A 27,272-nucleotide genomic window follows, 5' to 3' on the forward strand; every position below is an offset into this window, starting at 1 on the left:
GTACCTGGGAGCGGCAGGCGCCGCATCTGAGGCAGACTTCCAATCTGGTGTCGCCTCTGCTGTGGCCGGGCGGACTGCTGGAGCCGACGTCATCACCGTTGCGGCCGGACGGACTGCTGGGGCCGACGTCATCACCGTTGCGGCCGGGCGGACTGCCGGAGCCGGGTGAGATGTCATCGGGGTTGCGGCTACTGCTTGTCCAGGAACGGAATTAGGCAAAGTCCTGGCGTCCCTGCCTTTACAGTCCTGGTCACATGAACTGCAGTTCCTTCCTACTGCTCCCCTTTGGTACTCGGGAGCAGTCCTTCTAGCAACTATTAAAGTTTTCCTTTCGCTTCCAGTCCTCCGAAGCTTCGCTTCCGCCCGCGTTTTCAGGGGGCGGAGCCTCTTTTTCGCGCCCGTCGCTCGGGGAAGAAGGCGCCAAGCTGTTGTTTTTGGCGCCTAAAATGGCGGCTAAAATGACGGACTTCGGGATTTTTCCTCAGCAGGACGCCGCTGACTGACGGGACAAGGCGCACTTCCACCGATAAGTGGATGGGTTTGATCCTGTTCGTGACGCCAAAATGTGTTGCCCAGGGATAAGGGGTACTCAGATCCGGGCCACGGGGTCACTTCTGTGGGTATCACGGTGGCGTGACCCGGTCTGTGATCCCAGGCTCCACAGTAAGAAGGGGATTAGGTAAGGGAGATTGTCCGTGACGCCACCCGTGGTGTGCGGTGAGGTACGGGAGCACCGCCGCTGCCGGTAAATGGATCCCGGGGATGGTGGTGGGCAGCAAGGTGGTGATCTCCCTCCACGGGTAGGGTGTTGGTGTCCCGGGACCCCGGTGAGGTGGTTCAGGGAGGAGATGGAGACCGTCTGAGAGCTGTGCGCCCGGTTGGACCGGGGGATGTTGTTACTCACAGTTCGCTTTGCAAGGAAATTCACACAGAGTCCGGAATTAAGCAGAAAATGCCGGTGTCCGTAGCCTTCGGTACGGAGGGTGTTGAAATCCCACACACGGTGCAGCAGCCCCTGTTCTTTGCCTGCAGCCAGGTGCCTCTTTCTCCACTCTTTCTCTTTCTTTCCTCCTCAGCCGGGAACGAGGAGTCCACTCCCCTGCAGTGATCCGGGATCTCTCTTGATACCGGCGGGCCACAACCCTGCCCCGGTCACCTCAAGTCCCTTCCTCACTAACAGCCTGTCCTGGCCCTTTTGGAGCACGCTTCTGTAGCAGCCCGGGAGTTACAACTCCGGGCTCTTCTCCTCTCCCTTTCCCCACACACTCCGCTCCAGCCCCTCCCCTGCTGCTCTGTTTTGCTCTTACACTGGGGGGGGTCTGTCCTGCTGCACTGGTGTGGGATCAGGTTACCAAGGAGGAGAATGACCTGCTCTTTGCTGGATTTCTGCAGGTCTGTGACACCCTGGTTTTGCCAGAGCTTTGTAGCAGATTTTGCATTTGGGCCCCTGATCTTCACGTTACCTCTCTGTGAACCGTTTTTTCTCAAGACTAAATAGACTAAGGCGCTCGGGATTTTCTTTTTCTAGATGGAAACCCTCTTCATACACAACACATGCCTCCAAATGGTAAGCAGAATGCCATCTCTTGTGGGAACTGTAGTAGCAGCCATAGTGGCTGATTACTTTTTAAGTGACTTTTTATGTTATTTTACATCATCTGTTGGAATGTTATACAGCTAAGATCTTGTACTCTTCCCACAAGGGGTTAATAGTCCCATGGAAAGGCGTCAAGACATGTATGGGTGGTTTTTGCGCCCGAACTGTTGCTAACATCATTTCAAACAACGCTGAGAAATGACATTTGAGGGCCAGGTAATTTGGGTAATTTACACCAGTCACATTCGGAGAGCCCTAACTTAGTATTTATTTTCTCTCGGGCTGTTTCATGTGGTTCCAGTTTGCAGACGTAAGAATACCGTGCTGTGTTTATTTATAAAGGACCAACGCGTTCCGCGCCTCTACTGCCGCCATACAGGACGTGTAAATAACTCGGGAGCGAGGATACAGTGCCGGGGGATAGCACTCAACGTTTTATTTATATGGAAGGAGGAGGATGTCATCCAGGAACTGGTAGATATTTCATGATTTATACTTCCCAGTTAGGGCTAAACTGAAGCTACTGGCCCCCAATCTTAAACCAGTAACATTGCTCCCACCGACCATGTGCCATTTATTATACTGATGTCTTATATGGCAGAGGCAAAGCTTAGACACCAAGGTCCGGTTTTAACTGTTATGGCCCCTTAAATATGGTGATTCAATACCCGTATAAAAATGTATACAGTATAAGAGATCTCTGCTTACAGTCAATGACTGGAACCCCATATTGTTCTTGTCCTGATGAACCGCCGCTGTATGCGGCCCCTTGGGTGATGGAGCCTCAGGGGGCCCCACTTCGCTTTACGTTTTTCCTCTTCATCCTCCAAGAGTTATAACTTTTTTTTATTTCAGTCAATAGACTCGTATCAGGGCTTGCTTCTTTTACAGTACGGGCTGTCATTTTTATCATTACCATTTTGATGTCTAAACAACATTCTGATCCCTTTGAATCCCATTTTTTTAGGTAGGCAAATTGACGAAAATAATCCCCCAGCAATTAAGATTTTTTTCAATGTTTTTTTCGCCTCATTTTAGAGTTCAACGTATAGGATAAATATTATGATATTCATTAACTTAGTGACGTCACCGCTTATGGGCAGGGACCTATGGAGCTTCGTTCTCAGAACGAAGCTCCATAGGAATTGATAGGCGACATAGGACATTACACCATTGGATTATGTCTGAACATCTAGGATTTCTTTTGACTTAATAAATTGGTGAACCATAGCATGTGGGGGAGTGTTTAATTTTCCAAATAAACTTTTTTCTGTGTGTGTGAGTTTTTTAAACTCTATACTTACTGGGTTAGTAATGGGGGTGTCTGATAGACTCCTCTCCATTACTAACCCCAGGGCTTGATGGCAGCTGTCAATTCACGGCTGACATCAACCTCAAAAGTATTACTCCAATTTCCACAGCACCCGGGCAATCGGGAAGAGCCGAGCAAAGTGCCAGAATTGGTGCATCTAATGGCTATTTTTAGGTTGGGAAGGGCTCAATAACAAAGATCCTTCCCAGCCTGGTAATACCAGCCCCCAGCTGCCTGGTTTACCTTGCCTGGTTATCAAAAATAGGGAGGAGCCCACAACGGTTTTTAAATGATTAATTTCAATAATTAAAAAAAACGGCATGGGATCTTATGATAATCAGCCAAAGAAAAGCAGACAGCTGAGGGTTGCATCCCGCAGCTATCTGCATTACCTGTGCTGGTTTTCAAAAATAGGAGGGACTCCACATCATTTTTTTTAAAATTTATTTATTCCACATTTGTTTGCAGGACAATTGCCTCCATTTTGCTTCCTTTTGCAGTCCCCTAGCCCTTACTAAGACCATTTTACAACACAAATGATTGGGACTCCATTATATAAGTTCTGAGGTCAAGTTAACTAAAGTCCGGCCGAACCCGAACTTCACGGGTCCGCTCATCTCTTCAAATGAGTAAAAGAAACACAAAGGATATTAGAAAGTTCTGAACATTTTAAGATAATATTTCTTCAAATTTGTGTAAGGTTTCTGCAAAAGGGGATTCTGATATTGGGAGGCATGAGTTAGTTTTCTCTTTGTAGTCGCTATAAGGCTATAATGGCCGCCAACATAGGCCATATGCACTGCTGCTACACTGCAGGTGAACGCACTCCAACTCCTAGGTAAGCAAGTTCTAAAAAGTCATCCTCAATCAGATACTTAGGGACTTGCCTGTCGCGGTACAATCAGAGTCGCAATGTGACCCCATAAGATGCAACATAGCAGCAGAACCTAGCAATTTTTGGTTGTGTAATCTGTGTCGAGGCCGAAATTGACAAACACCCTGTGAGGTAGCAGCGTTGTTTGGGCAAAAACGTGAGGCAGTGAGGCAGCAGCGTGTTCACACCAACAGTCTATTTATTGTTGCAGCATAAATAGATCCAATTTCCCACAGTCAAAGTCTCTTCCGGATCACAGCCGGTGCATATAGACAAATTCTTTGCATCAAAAAGTCTTGTTACCTTAGGACCCCGATAACCGCAGGGATCTGTATAAGGTTCTCCTAGGCTGACACTCTTGGCCTGTGTTCACTCCACACAGAGCCAGCCCAGCTCACACGGCATGTGTTAGCTTCACCAAGCCTGGCTCTCAACTGAGACACACCCTGCTGTGCTCTGCATGAGTTTAAATGAAAATGCCGGACATGAGGATTGCTACAAAACCTGGACTGGGAGGAGGGATCTGTCTCCCTGTTACCCTTTGTGCTATACTCCCAGTAATAGCTATAGCAAACTCAGAGGGTTTCAAGACACATTCTGGGGGACACATACTGGTCTTCAAATATTACCCCTGTCACTGCCTCACACCCGATTCCATCTTTGGGTCACTTACTGGACATCTTCCCTCCAATCAGTGGCTATAGGGCGTGTTAAGCAGACATTTGTGAACACTGGAACTGCGGCTGCCCTAGAAGCAGAATCAGGGTCTCTACTACCCTCAGAATGGCCAGCATAATCCTGGCACCAGGGGAGACAATCGCTACTGTCTCCCCAGCACCCATCACCTTCTAAACATTTTTATGTCTTTCCTCATTTCACTCATGGACACAGACAGAAAAGGGTCTCTGTGCAAGAACAGTATATGTTTCCTTTGCAGCCCAAACGTTCATCATAATGCACAATTCCACCTGCTTTGGAGTTGGTAATGGGCCTCCTTACCTCCTCAACCCTGTGCAGCCGCACAGGTCGCACCAATGATTTGTCCGCCCCTGCATAATTCCAAATCTACCCTGTAGCTGACAGGAGAATATTCATGGAAGAAGCAAATCTCCGGCACACACAGCAATGTTTATTTGTAAATATCTTTAGAATTTTTAATTGTTGCAACTTCCAGATATTCTAAATACAAATAATCCTCTACGTTTCTTCCCCCCCGCACGTGCAGCTCTCCGATAGGACCTGTGCCAGCATCACTCCATCACTGAGATAGCTAATCCTAGGAGAACCCAAAATCGGAGGGTTGTTACTCAATATTCCAAGATTCTGGAACTTATGAAATTATATAATCTGTTTGAAACGCATCTTTTTAGGGCGGTCTGTCACATACCCTAGCCGAACTAAATTCACATAGTCCCTCCACAAATTCTCAGAACATAACCCCACGTCAAATTCCATGGCACCCAAATGCATCTCAAGGCTCTGGCCAACTGGTCCAGGAAGCCATTATCTATCCCCCATTTCCGTGAGATGGATGGATTGTCATTGTAAATAAGCACTTGTACCTTGACCCTCCCCATCTCATTGTAGATTGTAAGCTCTCACGAGCAGGGTTGTCTTTTTTCCCTCTAAATATTGTATTTTCTATAACTGTTACTTGTTTGCATATGATCGTCCTGAATTGTAAAGCGCTGCGGAATATGTTGGCGCTATAGAAATAAAGATTATTATTATTATTAAGTTATTACCTGGTGTAAATGCCGCTGTCCTCCTGAATCTGGTGATGTTTTTCTTTTGTTCCTGCGCCTCTCCATCCCTGAGATATGGACTCTTCTTTCTGTATATAAATCTAGTCTTCTTAGCCAAGTGGGCATTGTCCTGAAAAACACGCCCACAGAAAAGAATTGAAGACCACGCCCACTTGTATAACAAAACTAGATTTATATATAATGAAGAGGTGGCCATATCTCAGGATCGGAGAGGAGCAGGAACAAAAGAAAAACATCGCCGGATTCAGGAGAACAGCAGCATTTACACCAGGTAATATTTTCCCTATTTATGGCAAGTGACAGATCCTCTTTAGCAGCAATTCTTTTAGATTAAAGATGTATGAAAATCTTTTGGGGGCAATTTTTTTCTTAACTAAATGTACTTTGAACTAAAGGTAATTTTTGCAATTGGGTTTCTTTAAAAATTATTCATTTATCACCCTTTTGCCTTTAAGCTGTTTGTTTTCCTGGCTGCTCAAAGAGTTGACTAAGAATCCATCAGTGAGCTCCTTATGACAGGAGAGTTTTTATCTCTTTTATTTGTTTTTACAGAACTCTTCTCAGTTGATGACCACATCAGACCACATCAAAGTTTTGCCAAACTAACCTGAGAAAAGCTCAGGAAAGGACAGCTAAAAGATTTACGAATTCACTGAAGGATTCTTAGTTTACTCATTCTACAGCCAGCAATACAACATAGAATCTATATATATTGCAAACAGTGCAAAATGTGGAATGAAACCTAATTGCTAAATTATTTTTAATTCAAAGTACATGCATTAAAAATGTGTCCATATGCTTCCATCTCATTTACTTTGTTTTGTTTTTTTAAAAAACGTTTTTATTCCAAATTTTGACAAATATTGATTTCCGTACGCTCTCGTGGACCAAGACAAGAGAAGCCAAAAACAGATATCACAGGTGGATGCCTCATTTTAGTATTTCTCTTAGTTTGCGGTTGAAGAGCCCTGTGGGGTATTTGACCGTAAATGATGGATTCAGTATATGATATAACAGAGGCTTTGGGTGCAGAAATACATTAGCACTAAGCGCCTGTGAGGTCATCTAGCAAAAAATGATGTTGGTTGGGTTCATTAACCCCCATAAGATGGACTCAATACCTATTCGAGATAATATGAAGCTATCAAACCCCATCATTTCGGACAGGTAGGGTTATTTATTAGGATAGGCAACTAGTCCAGGGTATTTTATATTAATTCCAAGGACAGATATGTCAAAATGCTGACTTAAACCTCGGACTCTTACACTTTTTAATTAATGACTTATTTTTGTTAGTGATATATTTTTTTATGTCAATTATATAATTTGTTTGCAAACTTTTAAGGATTTTTTACTTTTTTTAGTTTATTCAGGTTTGATTATTTTATATGATTTTTATAATTGGTATTTTATATGAAAATTATGATGTCTATACATTTAAAGGAAATTTGATCATAAATGGATACTATTTAAATATTACCATTTATTAATTATATTAGTATTATTAATAATATTTACCTATTATTGTTCTTTATTATTATTTCATTATTAATTTATTATTACATATAATATTACATTATAACTTAATATTGTTGTTATTATCATCTACTTATTATTTATTTATATTAGTATTATTAAAAAATATCTTCTTATTAGTGTTGAGTATTTCATTATTATTTTATTATTACTACTTAATATTATTATTATCCACTTATTTATTTATAATAACATTATTATTAATATCTACTTGCTATCATATTATTAATTCATTATTAATTTATTATTATTACTTAATATTATTCTTACTATTTATTGATTATTATTTATTATTTATATTAGTTATTATTAATAATATCTACTTATTATTCATGTTTATTATTATTTGATAATTTATTATTACTATTAATATAATCTACTTATTTATTTATATTAGTATCATTAATATCTACTTATTATTGTTGTTTGTTATTTCATCATTATTATTATTATCTACATATTATTTATTTTAGCATTATTATTAATAATAATGATAAAATATGCTTATTGTTTATTATTATTAATATTATAATATTAATAATAATATTAAACATAATAACTACTTATTTGATACTTAATTTACTATTACTACTTAATATTATTATTATAATTTACTTATTATTTATTTATATTTTTCTGTATTATTATTAATATCTACTTATTGTTGTTTATTATTTTTATTCATTATTAATTTATTACTATGTATTATTATTATCTTATTATTGTTGTTTATTATTTTTTCATTATTAATTTATTATTACCTAATGTTCTTGCTATTATTACTATTATCATCAACTTATTTATTTATAATAGTATTATTATAAATACCTAATTATTAATGTTGTTTATAATTATGTCATTATTATATTAATTTATTATTATTTAATATTGTACTATTGTCTTCTTATTGTTTGTTTATTTATTTTAGTATTATCAATTTCTAATTATAATTGCTGTTTATAAATAATAATAATGTATTACTTATTATTATCATCAACGTATTACTTATTTATATTTTTATTAATATCTAATTATTATCATTGTTTATTATTACTTTACTATTACTACTTACATCTATATATATATACATATATGTATATATATATATATATATATATATATATATATATATGTATATATATATATATATATATATATACATATATATATATATATATATATATATATATATATATATATATATATATATATATATATATATATGTGTGTATATATATATATATATATATATATATATATATATATATATTGATCACTTTTGTGCAGAAAAACTACTGGGATTTACTCGTTTGTGTAAAAACTGTAATGATCTAAATAATAATTAAAAATGATGACTATTAATAAAAATAATGCTAAATATTATTAACATGATGACTACATTTGGCCACTAGGTGACACTGTTTTATTGATTTACATTGCACTTTTTTTTAACCCTGACAGGGCGAGTAGATTTTCTATTTGTTAGAGTTGCAGATAAATAGAAAGGAATGAGATTATTTATTGAGAATAATTTATGCCTGTGCCGTTCTGACCATTCAAGTAAATATACGGTGGAAAATATTCGCTGTGTGTTTCCCAATGATCCTGCAGGTGACCAGGTGAAGTGGACATTGCAAAAAAAGGCATAAAAATGCTGCATTAAGGTCCATATTCAAACTGGTTAGCCCTAATATGATTCATTTAGTCACACAATTTTTTACTTGGCACTAAAGGGCCCCGGCAGTCTGTGTGCCGCCATATGGCGATTTAGATGCCGAGGAATGGATGCGGACTTCACTTTCAGGAATTTGTCAGCAAAATCTTCATTAAAATCCTCATGCAAGAAAAGTGGATTTTGCAAAGGATTTGTCGGGAGGGGGAATAAAATCACCAAGCACATCTTTATGAACCGTAATATTTTGCTGGGACAATCCTTCAACGAGTTCTCCAAAGGGACAAGGCTTAATATATACAGTCATGGCCAAAGGTGTTGGCACTCTTGAAATTGTTTCAGAAAAATAAGTATTTCTCCCAGAAAATTATTACAATTGCCCGTTTTGTTATACACATGTTTATTTCCTTTGTGTGTATTGGAACAACACAAAAAAACTGAGACAAAAGGCAAATTGGACAGAATTTGACACAAAACCACCAAAATGGTCCGAATAAGATTGTTGGATAAACTTTATTTCAATCATGTGATGCTCAATCAAACTCACCTGTGGCAAGTAACAGGTGTGGGCAATATGGAAATCACACCTGAAACCAGATAAAAAGGGAGAAGTTGACTAAATCTTTGCATTGTGTGTCTGTGTGTGCCGCACTAAGCATGGAGAACAGAGAGAGGAGAAGGGAACTGTCTGAAGACTTGAGAACCAAAATTGGTGAAAAATATCAACAATCTCAAGGTTACAAATCAATCGCTAGAGATCTTGATGTTCCTTTGTCCATGATTTACATTATCAAGAAGTTTACAATCCATGGCACTGTAGCTAATCTCCCTGCACGTGGAAGGCAGAGAAAAATTGATGAAAGGTTGTAACGCAGGATTGACCAGATGGTGGAGAAGCCTCAATCAATTTCCAAAGAAATTCAAGCTGTTCTGCAGGATCAGGGGGCATCAGTGTCAGCGCGTACTATCCACGTCTGAATGAAATGAAACCCTATGGAGGAAATCCAGGAGAACCCCACTGCTGACACAGAGACATAAAACCCCAAAATGTACATGAGTAACCAAAATCCTTCTGGGAAAGTGTCTTGTGGACAGATGAAACTATGATAGAGCTTTTTTGGTAAGCACATCATTCTACTGTTTACTGAAAATGGAATGAGGCTGACAAAGAAAAGAACACAGTACCTACAGTCATACATGATGGAGGTCAGAGATGTTTGGGGATTGTTTTGCTCCCTCTGGCAGTGGGTGTCATGACTGTGTGCAAGACACATTAAATCTGAAGATTAACAAAGGATTTTGGGTGCAATGTAGTGCCCAGTGTCAGAAAGCTGGGTGTGCGTCCTAGGTCAGGGGTCCGCATACTTCAAGGATTCACCAGAAATGGATGGCAAGAAAGCGCTGTAGAGATCTGAAGTGGAATTGACACCAGTGGAGAGATCTGAAAATTGCTGTTGGGAGAAGAGAAGACGCCTTCAAGTAGTAAGAGACCTGGAGACGTTTATAAAGAAGAGTCTGAGATTCCGGGTGAGAGGAGTAAGAAGCTTGTGGACGGTTATAGGAAGCGACTGATGGTAGTTATTTATTCCAAAGGGTAAAGAGCGAGAAACCAAATATTAAGCTGAGAGGACAACAATTATGTCAGGACCATTTTTGGTGAAAGTTTGTCCTATTTGCCTTTGTTTCTCCATTTTTTTGTGTTGCTCCAATACACATAAAATAAATAAATATGTGTATAACAAAACCTGTGTAATTGCAATCATTTTCTGGGAGAAATACATTTTCTGGAACAAGGGTGACGACCCATTTGACCATCACTGTATGTATTCTCCTTAAATAGAATGTTTTTGGGTGTTTTTTGTGGGGTAGGGTGAGGAGGTTGTAGTGTGTGCTTAAATGTCCTGAGTCGCTTCCATTCCTGAGATATTAACACTTTTCTTTTGTTTACAGCCTGTTGTCTAGCAGATCGACCGCCGCTGCTGTATAACATGAAAAGAATTAGTAAAGAAAAAACGAGCTCCAGCGATCTTGACCAACTTCAAAGCAGTGCGATAGAAAAGAGCTTGTAAGCGCTGTGCACGTTCTGCTGTCTAGCAGCGGTGGTCGGTCTCCAAGGCAACGAGCTGTAAACCAATGAAAAGTGTTAATATCTCAAGAACAGATGAACATTTTAATACGCAGTAAATTAGAAAATGTATTGTAGTTACATTTGTAAATGTATGTATTTACAAGAACTATATGACAATACCTATTTATGAAGACAGGATTAACCCTTTAATTGAAACAACTTTGTATGACAATGGAGGCACATGGAGGTACTGTGAAGTTTGGAGACACTATATTAGTATCAGAGGATATATAAGAGGTCTAAGTTTATACATTTGTGATGGTGAAAACTTTTGCACTTTACGGCCTCTTTCACACATCCGTGCCTTAAACGCACGTGTATGATGGTCTGTGGGTAAGGTACATATGGCCGTTTGTGTTTTCCATGTGCTGTCCCTGTGCTATCCGTGGGACATCGGAAAGAACATGGACAGCATGAGCTGTATACTTACATGTTTCTAGTGCTGTTGTTACTTCCGGGTCCACGGTCAGTGCAGTGAATATTCATGAGAATAATGAGCAGGACCCGGAAGTAACAGCAGAGGCAGAGACAGCAGCGCCGGAGACCGGTAAGTATAAAAAATATTCATTATTATGTGACCAGTGTTTTATCCGGTATGTGTCACACGGATCGCATAACTGTGTGGTCCATGTGACATTGGTGCTGCTGGCAGAAAACGGACATGTCGCCATGTGGAGCACACGGGTGCGTGTATGATCCACACAGACACATGGTCCATGTGAAAGGATGGATGTGTGAATAAACCCGTTGCGTTTAATGGGCCTACGTGTGTCCGTGTCTCCGGAACGTGTGAAAACAGACGTCACACGTACCAGAGACACGGATCTGTGAAGGAGGCCCAAGATTGTCCCATTTATGGCTCTTGTATTAGGCACATATTTTTGTTTTGTTCATTTGTATTTTTTTTTTTACTATTTTATTTATTTATTTATTTATTTAATTAATTAAAAGAAAGACTAAAAAGGAGGATTAATTGGGTGAAAAAAATGGAATGAAACTGACCTATTTTTACTTTGTCCTAAAAAGAAACTCCATCACCCCCCAAAATAAGAGAGATGTGCAAAGCAAAAAACACTATTTATGCAGCGATTATTATTTACGCTTTTCAGTTTGGAATTTGATGGTTCCGTTATTTTTAAACATTCAGCTAAAATCTCTTTTCTTTATTTCTCAGACTTTTGATATTTTTTTTCCATTCTTGTCCTCTATTATAAAAGTTCGAAAACGACATTTTTTTTTCTTTTCCTGCACGGAGTTTTTCCCGTGCTGCCCCCTATGACGGCCACGGATCTAATTCCGCAGCCCCATCCGGATTGCTCCTCCGAGGTGCCCGACGGGTGTCCGCTCGTGTTCCAGAGACGAGGTGCATTAACATTGAAAATTGTCCTTTTAATCCTTAAATTAGGATGGAAGCTTTTGAAGGATAATTATGTTCTATATGTAACAATGGTGTAATCTGTAAACAGTTTGACTGTACGCGGGGGGCGCCCAGGAATGTATTCTGCATAATTGTTTTCAAGATGCACTTTGTTATTTGGACTTAAATGGAAAAAAAAAGAGAGAGAAAAAAGAAATGGGGGTAACATCTCCTAGTGATATCCACCAATCCACCAAGAGCTGCCAATTATATTCAATAGAATTATGCTATGGAATAAAAAAAAATAAATAAATGCATAGTTTAACCCTTTAAGAACGTGATGGAGTCAAGTTAATATATTTTTTTTTGTTTTTTTTAATGGAAAATACTTTTTTTCTTCTCATTAAAGGACACCTGTCACAGAAGGGGGTGTGTGGTTGTCTTTGTACTTTTTATTGTAAAAATCCCATATGCGAAGTCCTATGTAAACCAGGCTGGAAGTGCACTGGGGCGGAGCAATGCACTTAGCTTTGTTCCGTTTTTCTTATTCAAATTAGACCTGAGATTAGTTGCAGGGGCGTTGTTTCCCCAGACTAGTCGGCCCTTTTTCCATCTTTTCACGCTGCTGTGGGAATGACTACGTGATTTCCAAGAGTGGTGGCACCACCAGTTCCTGGAAATCTCACGCATGTGCATGGCTCATTCCGGCCGCGTTGATGCGCCTCAGAAGCTGGGTGTACGCTTCCAGGCTCCGGAGGGTGCACTGCGCATGATCTTCTGTTCTTCCTGCCATGCGCAGTGCACCTCTGAAACCGGGATGTATACACCCAGATTATGAAGCGCACCAACATGGCTGGAACCGAGTCATGCGCATGCGCAAGATTTCCAGGAACAGGTGTTGCCGCCGCTCTTGGAAATCATGTTATCACTCCCACAGGAGCGTAATAACAGAGAAAAAGGACAGACTAGTCAGGAGAACATATGCCCTTGCGACTAGTCTCAGGCCTAATTTGAATAAGGAAAATGGAGCTAAGCTAAGTGCATTGACCCGCCCCAGTGCACTTCCAGCCTGATTTGCATAGGACTTCTACACTAGATTTCTCATGACTTGGCACATCGGATCTCTGCAATAAAAAGTAATATGGAAAAGGGCCAACTAGACTGTAAAAACAACGTCCCTCCGACTAGTCTTAGGCCTAATTTGAATAAGAAAAACTGAGGTTATAAAAGCTTTTTTTAAAGTTTTATTTAGAGAATGATGCTATGCAGGTATGGTTAGAAAGAGAATTTGGAAATACAACTGTAAATGTGGTTGGTTTGGAGGGCATAAGGGACCTGACAGTGACAGGTTCCGTTTAATAATATTTATATACTCCCTGCTAAACCCACAAAGGTTACAAACTTGCTAATCTGGGTGTCATGCCCGGCGAGCCAGGTGGGGGAGTTGTGGACCCACTGGACCTAGATACCGATCTCTGACCTGGACAGCTACCGAGTCTTCACTAAAGCCACAGGTGGTGGGGATAGGCTGGTGTTGGTAGGCAGCCACCAAAGGCAGCGAGAGGGGATCTCAATACCTCTCCAACTGGCGCTAGATGATGAAGAGCTGTAACAGGCTTAGGTGCAGGTGTGGAAGGTGCAGGAAGGTGCTGGTGGGTACAGGCTAGTTCTGGTAGGCACCGAGGCTCAGATGCGGGTGTGGAAGGTGCAGGCAGGTGCTGGTGGGTACAGGCTGGTTCTGGTAGGCACCGAGGCTCAGATGCGGCTGTGGAAGGTGCATGAAGGTGCTGGTGGGTACAGGCTGATTCTGGTAGGCACTGAGGCTCAGATGCGGGTGTGGAAGGTGCAGGCAGGTGCTGGTGGGTACAGGCTGATTCTGGTAGGCACCGAGGCTCAGATGTGGGTGTGGAAGGTGCACGAAGGTGCTGGTGGGGTACAGGCTAGTTCTGGTAGGCTTCGAGGTTCAGATGCGGGTGTGGAAGGTGCAACAAGGTGCTGGTGGGTACAGGCTAGTTCTGGTAGGCTTCGAAGCTCAGATGCGGGTGTGGGAGGTGCAGAAAGGTGCTGGTGGGTACAGGCTAGTTTTGGTAGGCACCGAGGCTCAGATGTGGGTGTGGAAGGTGCAGGCAGGTGCTGGTGGGTACAGACTGGTTCTGGTAGGTACCGAGGCTCAGATGCGGGTATGGAAGGTGCAGGCAGGTGCTGGTGGGTATAGGCTGGTTCTGGTAGGTACCATAGGGTACTGGATGCTGACAAGGACAGGCAGGTACTTATAGGTTCACGCAGGCACAGCAGCAGTACTGGGTGGAGACAAAGACGCAGATATTGGTGAACATACAGTAAGTGGACAAACAGCAAGGGGGCACCTGACAACTAGCTAGACCAACTAAGCCTAACTAAGACTCATTGTAGAGGCACCTTCCAATGGGGGAGGATGCCTTTAATACACAGTGCTTCTCAGTAGTAGACTGAGAGGCACTTCCTGGTTAGGTCGCGCACCATTTTAAAAAAAGGGGAGCAGTGCAGCTGCACCCTAAGTGTGCTCCCGAAAGCCCTGCTGCGCATACATAGGCTCCAGGAGCCAGAGGGAGGAACAGCAGCAGGGAGGAGCAGGGAACCAGCGCGGTAAGAATGGAAACATGGAATGCGGGGTTGCTGATGGCAGAACACTGGCTATGTGCATCAGTTTTCGTTGCATTTTTTCTGCACCAACATATTCAATAGAAATCTGATGTTTTTCTTGCAATTTTTAATGCATTTTTGTTTCAATTTTAATGCCGGAATTCTGTACTTAAAAAATGCAAATAATTTTTTTTTTTTACATGCATCTTTTTTTTTCAGCCTCCACATAGAAGCCTAAAGGAATAAATGCAGAAAAAGGGCACAGTTCAAAATTTCATGAAATCGCATCCACTTTCCTTGAAGCGTTAAACGCAGCAGAAAAAAATATCTTCATTTTCGAAACGTGAGAACGTGGCTTCAACATAGACCTCTACAGACAAAAAGAAAATGCGGTCATGTCCCCAAAAGCTTACAATCTAAAGGCTACATATGTCATCACCTATCTGCCTGGAGTTCTTACTGTCGATCTTTTGGGACTAGTTTGACTTTCCTCTTTTTACACTGAATATATGAATGATCCACAGCGCCCTCTACATAGATATTACAACATGCACTCTACATTTTGTTTGTTTTATGGGTATTTTAATATTTATTTTTTCCTCTTTTAGGCATTTGTAAGGGCTTTGTCTAGTCTGAGCTTTTTCTCTTTTTACTTTCCCAAGCTGCAGAGCATTTTGCATTAAAAATCAACACAATTTATTATTTTACCAAATGTTTACAGGGGCAAAAGAATACGTTAATGATCCTCATGCAAAATCATCCAAATCAGTCGATATCCTACACGTGTATAGACAAGCCAAACAAACAAAAAGAGTAAAAATGTGAAATGTTTTGACCCAAATTAAAATGAGAACAATTCAATAACTATTATACCTGAAAAAATATGTTTCCCGTCCACAGGTTTCTCCCGTGTAAGAACCGGCGCTGATATTATTAGTTTTAATGTAACTTTTCCCAAATTAGAAATATTAAACTAATTGATAAAAAAAATTCTGTAAAAAAATTATATTTTTTTTACAAATGTGAAATTTTAAAAAAAATAATTAAAACCTATATAAAATATATTTTGGCTAAATATATTTCCTATATCCCAATCGATTTCCTTACATTAATGTAATATATTTCTTTACTTCCACGGTGATCAATGGCAGATCGAAATGTGGTTGTGTAATTTAGCAGTGGGCCGTAGTTTGTGGTTGAATGCTGCTTCTCTCAGACCTGGCGGGATTTTTATTGAGCCCCTGTTGGAAACAAAATTTTCTGTGGCTCGGCGTGATTGGCTAAACGTAGGATCTATGGTGGGAAAGTCTAGGACCCTCGGTCCCAGCGGTAGACAATGGGCCGTGAGGCCAGAGGCGCAGGTCAAGGTTGTTAGGAAACTGCTATTGATCCGTCTTTGAACGTGAGACAGAGATAGAAAATAGACTAAAGGGGGAGCTGTGAGACAAGGCATTAAGCTAATGATCACCAGACAGCTGACAGCAGAGGAGGAGACAAGGGAAAAGGAGGAAAAATACTAACATTTTTTTCAAAAATTTTAATAGAATGTAGAATATTGGCTTCTAGAGAAAAACCTTCATTCATAGTATACAGAGTGTACGGCGGAAAGAGGAAAGAGTGAAAAAGAATTCAAGAGGTTCTGCAAAAACGCAGCAGAACTGAGGATGTAGTCAGGTGCCGAACAGCGCTGTGTGTGCGATAGTGTTATAGATGGATGGATGGATGGATGGATAGATAGAGGGATAGATAGATAGATAGATAGATAGATAGAGGGATAGATAGATAGATAGATAGATAGATAGATAGATAGAGGGATAGATAGATAGATAGAGGGATAGATAGATAGATAGATACCGTAGATAGATAGAGGGATAGATAGATAGATAGATAGATAGATAGATAGATAGAGGGATAGATAGATAGAGGGATAGAGGGATAGATAGATAGATAGATAGAGGGATAGATAGATAGATAGAGGGATAGATAGAGGGATAGATAGATAGATAGATAGATAGAGGGATAGATAGATAGATAGATAGATAGATAGATAGATAGATAGATAGGTGGTTGGGTGGGTAAATAGATGGTGGGTGGGTGGATGGGTGGGTGGATAGATAGATGGATGCATAGATGGATGCATAGATGGATGGATAGATAGATAGAGGGATAGATAGAAGGATAGATAGAAGGATAGATAGAAGGATAGATAGATAGAAAGATAGATAGATATATAGATAGATAGATAGATAGATAGATAGAGGGATAGATAGATAGATAGAGAGATAGATAGAGGGATAGATAGATAGAAGGATAGATAGATAGATAGATAGATAGATAGATAGATAGATAGATAGATAGATACAAGGATAGATAGATAGACGGACACATGGGCAGGCAGGTGAATGGATGGATGAACAGACAGATAGACCGAGGTCTACTGAGAGACTGCAGACAGCCCCAGATCTGGAGAAACTCCCGGACCCCAGAGACCACCAGATCCTGAGCCGGTATAGACTCAGTGACCACAGTGCGGCCATCGAATTTAGCTGACACAGGCAGAGCTACAAGCCCCGGGGAGGACAGACTGTGCCCACACTGTGACCTGGAGGATGAGGCACCAAATACTCAGCAGTGACTTCAGGAGACTCTCCCATCTCTTCCCCGATTTCAGCTCCATGGAGGAAAAAGAGAAAACATATATCCTGCTGGGGGAAGAAGAGAGCGTGGGGGAGATAGCAGGGCGGTGTGTGAGCAACAGCGGGAAAGAAAACTATGGTAAGCTATGGATTTCCATAGCCCCCACCCTGGATCTGCAACTGCCCATCATTCCTACAGTCCCTAACCATCATCCCCACAGGCCCTATCCATATTCCTTAGTGTACACTTGCTTTGGCAAAACTAATGTGTATGTGGTCCTGACAATAAAGCTTCATTGGGCCCCTTTACCTCTTGGGCGGTTGAGCAGGTTGCACCAATGATATGATCGCCCATAGATTTGAGATAGAGAGCTAGTGATGATGGCAGTGCTTGCTCATCACTAATAGATAGGGACAGTCACAGCAGCTCGCACCTGTTCACACTTTCCTCATTCTGTTATGAGGTGCTGGTCAGTTTTCAGTTGCTTTATATATAATTGGAGGTGGTGATGGCCTCTGTAGTCGGCCGCACTCCTCCTCCCATCAATTTCAGGCTGTTTTAAGGGCTTTACTCCTACCTGCTCTGTATATTTGTAGGCTCTTACCCCAGGAGAGTCATATCTAATAGAAATGGTTTTTGTCCCATTAGATAAAGGTACACAGTGACATGGCTGGTAGCCGCACACAAATAGGCCAAATTGTGGGATAAGTATTTTCACAAAGTATCAGTAAAAAATGGATGAAACTGATTGGAACTCTGAAGCACAAAGCCCAGGGTCTGGTCTTCTGTACTCCACCTGCATAGACTTGTATGGACGATCCACAAAGCAGACGACAATAAGACCCGCTCTGAGTCTCACGGAACAGAGACACTGATCAGTTTATAAAACTAATGTGTATATGGATCAATGACAAAAAGCTATTGGAAAAAAAGAAAACAGCACAAGGATGTGTCATATATATATATATATATATATATATATATATATATATATATATATATATATATATATATATATTAGAGCTTCATGTATGAAGGAAGAAAGAAAAAAAAAAGAAAGAGGGAAAGAAAGAAAGAATACTGGAAAAAGAAAGAAAGAAAGAATGAGAAAGAAAGAAAGAAAGAAAGAAAGAAAGAAAGAAAAAGAAAAAAAGAAAAGATAAATAAAGAAAGAAAGATGATGAAAGATAGATAGATAGATAGATGGATGGATGGATGGACGGATAGATAGATAATGGAAAAGATAGATAGATAGATAGATAGAGGGATAGATAGATAGATAGATAGAGGGATAGATAGATAGATAGATAGATAGATAGATAGATAGATAGATAGAGGGATAGATAGATAGATAGATAGATAGAGGGATAGATAGATAGAGGGATAAATTGATTATAGATAGATAGAGGGATAGATAGATAGATAGATAGATAGATGGATGGATAGATAGATAGATAGATAGATAGATAGAGGGATAGATAGATAGAGGGATAAATTGATTATAGATAGATAGAGGGATAGATAGATGATGGATGCAGGATACATAAATGGATGGATGATGGATGGATAGAGGGATAGACAGATGGATAGAAAGTTATATAGATACATAGATAGATTTTATTTGTGGAATTAATGGTATTCTATAAGTAACTGATATAGCTATGTGATATGTTTGTAGTAATTATCTCTATATATTTTTTCTTTCCACACATTCTGAGGACATATACCCCATCTGGCCCATCTCGCCCAGGACTCTGAACGGCGTTGCTCTGGGGATTTTCCTGTCATCGTGTCATTTTCCTCTTCTTCCTAATCCTCCTTTCTCTGATGATATCTTTGTTGCTTTGTTACTAACGGGTTTGCCTATGAAAAGTAAATTAGATTGTAAGCTCCACGACCCGGAAGACTTTAGGAGGTACCAATGTAGCAGAGCTGAATTTGTTAATAAGCCCATTGCTTTGGAATGATTCCGCCCTATTCCATCTAACAAGCTCAGCTCTACTGCACCATCTGTATACAAGTATATATATATATATACAGTGCCTTGCAAAAGTATTCGGCCCTCTTGAATTTTTCAACCTTTTCCCACATTTCAGACTTCAAACATAGAGATAAAAATTGTAATGTTGTGGTGAAGAGTCAACAACAAGTGGGACACAATTATGAAGTTGAATGAAATCTATTGCTGCTTATTTAACTTAACTTTTTTAAAAAATAAATACCTGAAAGTTGGGGCGTCCAATATTATTCGTCCCCTTTACTTTCAGTGCAGCAAACTCGCTCCAGAAGTTCATTGAGGATCTCTGAATGATCCAATGTTGTCCTAAATGACTGATGATGATAAATATAATCCCCTGTGTGTAATCAAGTCTCCGTATCAATGCACCTGCTCTGTGATAGTCTGTGTTCTGTTTAAAGCACAGAGAGCATCATGAAGACCAAGGAACACAACAGGCAGGTCCATGATACTGTTGTGGAGAAGGTTAAAGCCGGATTTGGTTATATAAAGATTTCCACAACTTTTAGCATCCCAAGGAGCACTGTGCAAGTGATCATATTGAAATGGAAGGAGTATCATACCACTGCAAATCTACCAAGACCCGGCCGTCCTTCAAAAATTTCATGTCAAACAAGGAGAAGACTGATCAGAGATTCAGCCAAGAGGCCCATGATCACTCTGGATGAACTGCAGAGATCTACAGCTGAGGTGGGAGAGTCTGTCCATAGGACAACAATCAGTCGTACACTGCACAAATCTGGCCTTTATGGAACAGTGGCAAGAAGAAAGCCATTTCTCAAAGATATCCATAAAAAGTGTCATTTAAAGTTTGCCACAAGCCACCTGGGAGACACCAAACATGTGGAAGAAGGTGCTCTGGTCAGATGAATCAAAATTCAAACTATTTGGGCACAATGCCAAACGATATGTTTGGCGTAAAAGCAACACAGCTCATCACCCAGAACACACCATCCCCACTGTCTAACATGGTGGTGGCAGCATCAAGGTTTGCGCCTGCTTTTCTTCAGCAGGGACAGGGAAGATGGTTAAAATTGATGGGAAGATGGATGGATCCAAATACAGGACTATTCTTGAAGAAAACCTGTTGGAGTCTACAAAAGACGTGAGACTGGGACGGAGATTTGTCTTCCAACAAGACAATGATCCCAAACATAAAGCAAGATCTACAATGGAATGGTTCACAAATAAACGTATCCAGGTGTTAGAATGGCCAAGTCACAGTCCAGACCTGAATCCAATCGAGAATCTGTGGAAAGAGCTGAAAACTGCTGTTCACAAACGCCTCCATCCAACCTCACTCAGCTCCAGCTGTTTACAAAGGAAGAATGGACAAGAATTTCTGTCTCTCGATGTGTAAAACCGATAGACACATACCCCAAGAGACTGCAGCTGTAATTGCAGCAAAAGGGGGCGCTACAAAGTATTCACTTAAAGGGGATAAATAATATTGCACGCCCCAATTTTCAGTTATTTATTTTTTATAAAAGTTTAAAATAAGCAATAAATTTCGTTTAACTTCATAATTGTGTCCACTTGTTGTTGATTCTTCACCAGAACATTAACATTTTTATCTTTATGTTTGAAGCCTGAAATGTGGGAAAAGGTTGAAAAATTCAAGAGGGCCGAATACTTTCGCAAGGCACTGTATATAGCCATGGCATTGCACAGAGCGTATATAAAGCACTACGTCCTTTTCTGTTCCCCGTGTCCTGATATATTCATATTCTAAACTTTGTGCATTCCTGACAAGGCCTGCGTGACCCCCTGACATCCATCATTATGACAGCAGGTGGGGCCCGGGGTGGGGTGATGGTGGGGGGTGCACAGACTTTAGGTAAGATAGACCCACCAGCAGGGGAGTACAAAAAGTGGAGGAATGGAATATGAAGAAGAGGTGTTGCATGTCTCCCCCTCCCCTCATCCACCACTGAGGACATCCCCATTCATATCCACCACACCAGTAATTATATCATTAACTCCTCCATTGCTGCCTTCGAGGGGAGAACCGTTCAACGATGAAAAGAATTTAATCCGACTCAGGAAAAAATAACGTCGCAGATTTGTAAACTATTGTCCGCAGATGGGAAGGGGTTTTTTTTCGCTTTAACCTTTTCTTTGCCGATGGCTTACGGCAAGGAATAAGTTAATAGAAAAAAATTCCTTGACCAGCTGAGCAGTAACAGCACCATGCTGGTTTCTGTAAAAGGATAGATCAGGAATAAGTTTGAATGTGCTGGACTTTGTTAGAAATCTGCCTGGGGGACAGAAGGGTGATGAGATAAACCATCTCTATTCCCCTTCCCATCCCCCACCTCGCCCGGCTGCCTGGACCCCGCTGGGCCCTGGACAGACAGAGCCTCTGCTTATCATATGGTTTTAAAGGGGGCCGATGAGATATTGATGGCAATGGACGACCAGATGAAAGGGAGAGAGGAGGGGAGAGATGGGTCAATTTATCTTTTTTTTTTGGGTGTAAAGTGCAATAAAATAAGTGCAAAAAAAATATAATAAAAGATAATATATTAAAAATAGAATAAAAAATAAGTGCAAAAAAAAAAATCAAAAATATAATAAAAGAAACTAGAATACAAAAATAAGTGCAAAAAATATAATAAAAGATAATATAATAAAAATAGAATAAAAAATAAGTGCTAAAAAATAGAACAAAAGAAAATAGAATAAAAAAATCAAGACCCACCTCTTCCAACAAGCCTACAACCTACAATAGCCCTCAGTCCAGTACACCACTGCGCAACCAGCTCTGTCCTCACCTATTGTACTTCACCCATTCCCTGTAGACTGTGAACCCTCGTGGGCAGGGTCCTCTCTCCTCCTGTACCCGTCTGTTTTGTACAGTTAATGATTGTTGTACGTATACCCTCTTTCACTTGTAAAGCGCCATGGAATAAATGGCGCTATAATAATAAATAATAATAATAATAAAAAAATAATAATAATAATAAGTGCAAAAATATAATAAAAGATAATATAATACAAATAGAATATAAAATAATTGCAAAAAAAGCAAAAATATAATAAAAGATAATATAATAAAATTAGAATATCAAATAAGAGCAAAAAAAAAGAAGAAAAAAAAACAATAAAAATGGAATATAATGCAGTAACGGGGTAGAACATGCAGTATTTATAAATAAAAAACAGTATAATAAATAGAAGGTAAACAGTATCAGTTCAAAAAGGTAAAATAAATAAATAAAATATATATAATGGTATATAGCTGTGGGTTGTAAAGGTGGTGATATGATGTGGTAAAGTATAGGATAATATATTACAATGTCATACATAGTCCAAAGTAATCCTGTATGTAATTATAGCCTGGCATGGTTCGGTTTGTCATGGCAAGGTATAAAACTGCATGAGACATGGCACCATATAGCGGGATAAGGCAAGAGATGAAGTAGTACCATATGATCTGGCATGTGATCTGGCATGGTATGATATGCTGCTGTATTATATGGGGTATGACATGGTATGGGTGCTGAGGCATAACATTTTCTAATGCGATATGATATATGGTACGATATGGAATAATATGATATAATTCAATATGATATAGGGTACTATAGTATGATATATAGGATAATATGGCATGCTGTGAGTGATATGGCACAATATGATATATGGAATGATATGGCATATTATGCAAAACTGTGGTGGACACACCACCCGTGCAATCCAGCGGTCCAGGAGGTAACCGGGTCATGACCATCTCCATAGCAGGGGAAATTGTGCATTATGATGAGCTATTGGACTGCTAAGGGCCCATATATTGCTCTTGTACAAGGCCCTCTTCTGTTCATGTCCACCTTTATACCTTCTGGAATGATACTAAATAATATCATATGATATGCAGTACAATATGGTATGATGTTTTCAAATGGAATGATAGATAGTAAAATATGATATGTGGTATTCGATGGTATGGGGGATATGGCAAGATATATGTTACAGTGTGATATGTGGTCTGATATGCCATAATACAATATGAAATATGTAAAGACATGGGTGATATGGCACAATGTGATTCAATACAATATGATATATGTTATGGACATGATATTATGTAATGTAAGACGGCATGGGTGATATGGCATGATATATTACAATAAGATATTTGGCACGATGAGGCACAATATTATATAATACAGTATGAGACATGTGTGATATGGCCTGTTCTAGCATGATATTAAATGATATTCTGTCAAATAATATAATATATGGCATCACATAGCATGATTACAGTATGATATATAGGATAATATGGCATGGTGCTAGTGATATGGCAGAATATGATATAATATAACATGATATGGTATTATATTAGGTAAGTTATTCTACGGCATGGATGATATGGCATGATAGGATATATTCCAGTGATATACATGATATGATCTGGCACAATATGATACGTGGAATGATATGGTATAATATTATATAAGGTAAGTTGTTCTATTGCGGGGTGATATGGCGTTATAGAATATATTCTAGTGATAGATATGGTATGATATGGCACAATATGATACATGGAATGCTCTGGTACAATATTAAATCAGGTAAGTTATTTTAAGGCATGGGTGATATGGCATGGATAATATATAGTCCAGAGGTATACATGGTATGATGATACATGAAATTATATGATATATTATTACATAAGGTAAGTTTAAGGCAGGGGTAATATGGCAGAATATGATATAACATGATATATGAAATGATACTGTATTATATAAGGTAAGTTATTTTTTAGCAGGGGTGATATGGTGCGATAGCATATAGTCCAGTGATATACAGTTAGGTCCAGAAATATTTGGACAGTGACACAATTTTCGCGAGTTGGGCTCTGCATGCCACCACATTGGATTTGAAATGAAACCTCTACAACAGAATTCAAGTGCAGATTGTAACGTTTAATTTGAAGGTTTGAACAAAAATATCTGATAGAAATTGTAGGAATTGTACACATTTCTTTACAAACACTCCACATTTTAGGAGGTCAAAAGTAATTGGACAAATAAACCAAACCCAAACAAAATATTTTTATTTTCAATATTTTGTTGCGAATCCTTTGGAGGCAATCACTGCCTTAAGTCTGGAACCCATGGACATCACCAAACGCTGGGTTTCCTCCTTCTTAATGCTTTGCCAGGCCTTTACAGCCGCAGCCTTCAGGTCTTGCTTGTTTGTGGGTCTTTCCGTCTTAAGTCTGGATTTGAGCAAGTGAAATGCATGCTCAATTGGGTTAAGATCTGGTGATTGACTTGGCCATTGCAGAATGTTCCACTTTTTTGCACTCATGAACTCCTGGGTAGCTTTGGCTGTATGCTTGGGGTCATTGTCTATCTGTACTATGAAGCGCCGTCCGATCAACTTTGCGGCATTTGGCTGAATCTGGGCTGAAAGTATATCCCGGTACACTTCAGAATTCATCCGGCTACTCTTGTCTGCTGTTATGTCATCAATAAACACAAGTGACCCAGTGCCATTGAAAGCCATGCATGCCCATGCCATCACGTTGCCTCCACCATGTTTTACAGAGGATGTGGTGTGCCTTGGATCATGTGCCGTTCCCTTTCTTCTCCAAACTTTTTTCTTCCCATCATTCTGGTACAGGTTGATCTTTGTCTCATCTGTCCATAGAATACTTTTCCAGAACTGAGCTGGCTTCATGAGGTGTTTTTCAGCAAATTTAACTCTGGCCTGTCTATTTTTGGAATTGATGAATGTTTTGCATCTAGATGTGAACCCTTTGTATTTACTTTCATGGAGTCTTCTCTTTACTGTTGACTTAGAGACAGATACACCTACTTCACTGAGAGTGTTCTGGACTTCAGTTGATGTTGTGAACGGGTTCTTCTTCACCAAAGAAAGTATGCGGCGATCATCCACCACTGTTGTCATCCGTGGACGCCCAGGCCTTTTTGAGTTCCCAAGCTCACCAGTCAATTCCTTTTTTCTCAGAATGTACCCGACTGTTGATTTTGCTACTCCAAGCATGTCTACTATCTCTCTGATGGATTTTTTCTTTTTTTTCAGCCTCAGGATGTTCTGCTTCACCTTAATTGAGAGTTCCTTAGACCACATGTTGTCTGGTCACAGCAACAGCTTCCAAATGCAAAACCACACACCTGTAATCAACCCCAGACCTTTTAACTACTTCATTGATTACAGGTTAACGAGGGAGACGCCTTCAGAGTTAATTGCAGCCCTTAGAGTCCCTTGTCCAATTACTTTTGGTCCCTTGAAAAAGAGGAGGCTATGCATTACAGAGCTATGATCCCTAAACCCTTTCTCCGATTTGGATGTGAAAACTCTCATATTGCAGCTGGGAGTGTGCACTTTCAGCCCATATTATATATATAATTGTATTTCTGAACATGTTTTTGTAAACAGCTAAAATAACAAAACTTGTGTCACTGTCCAAATATTTCTGGACCTAACTGTATATGGTACACTGTGGCACAATATGATATATTCAATGATATGGTATAATATTATATAATGTAAGTTATTCTATGGCAGGGTTGATATGTCACAATAGGATATATTCTTTTGATATATATGGTATGATCTGGCACAATATGATACATGAAATGATACGGTATATTATTATATAAGGTAAGTTTACGGCAGGGGAGATATGGCAGAATATGATATAATATAACATGATATATCGAATGATATGGTATTATATAAAGGTAAGTTATTCTATGGTAGGGTTATATGGCACGATAGGATATATTCCAGTGGTATATATGCTATACTGTGGCACAATATGATATATGGAATGATATGGTATTATGTAAGGTAAGTTATTATACAACAGGGGCAATATGCCATGATAGGATATATTCCACTGATAGATATGGTATACTGTGGCACAATATAATACATGGAATGATATGGCATCATATTATATGAAACTATATGATCTATGGCACCAGATAGCATGATACTACATATCGTATGATATACAGGACAATATGGCACAGGTGATATTGCATAGTGTAATGAGATATAACATGGCATGGTACGGAGGACCTGGTATTAGGTTGCATGATACGGGATATCACAAAGTGATGTCCTTGTAAATAGCACATATCTTCCAAACCTGTACCACAGGACCAGGAAACACACCAGATATATAGGGAGAAAGAAAATATCAGAAATAAATAAATAAATATATCACCGTCTCTATTATTATACTGTATTAAATATACAACGTTCCCCCCTAAAAAAAAGGGACCCCCTACATTATAACACCCAGAGCCCCAAAAACACAGCAGCAGAAGAAGAGAAGCCAATCTGCAGCGGCAGGGACCGAGACTACAGATGTCTCCCCGGACCAAGCACAGGAGGCACCTGCAAAACACCCACTGCCCCCCCCCCTTTTTTTATCTCAATTGGCACAATCAAATAAAAAGAAATAAAAAATATTTGAACTCAATCTGTTACCGGTTTTAGGGAAAAAAAAAAGTAGAATATAAAAAAATAAAATAAATAAATAAAAATAATATATAAAATAAATAAATAGTAATAAAAAAAATATAAAAAAATAAATATATATAAAATAAAATATAGAAAAAAAAGAAGAAGAATATAAAACAGATGGAGGGTCGGGTGCGGACATTATTTTGTGTGTATTTAAGATGAAGTGAAGCGATGCGGGCGACAGAATCACCGGTTCCTAGTTCCACTTTCTACTTCATCATGTGTGACTGCTCGGGTAATGG

The 27,272-nt window shown here is 39.5% G+C and overlaps 1 long non-coding RNA gene across 1 annotated transcript in view; it reads left to right on the forward strand.

Moving 5' to 3' along the window:
- LOC142257499 (uncharacterized) overlaps positions 1-15,818 on the forward strand; it is a 31,571-nt gene extending 15,753 nt beyond the window's left edge. The window contains exon 3 of the long non-coding RNA XR_012727635.1: positions 15,084-15,818. This is a non-coding gene — a long non-coding RNA (uncharacterized LOC142257499). The remainder of the gene's footprint in view (positions 1-15,083) is intronic.
- The last annotated feature ends 11,454 nt before the right edge of the window (positions 15,819-27,272 follow it).

Source organism: Anomaloglossus baeobatrachus, chromosome 12, assembly GCF_048569485.1.
Source record: "Anomaloglossus baeobatrachus isolate aAnoBae1 chromosome 12, aAnoBae1.hap1, whole genome shotgun sequence".
Lineage (NCBI taxonomy): Eukaryota > Metazoa > Chordata > Amphibia > Anura > Aromobatidae > Anomaloglossus > Anomaloglossus baeobatrachus.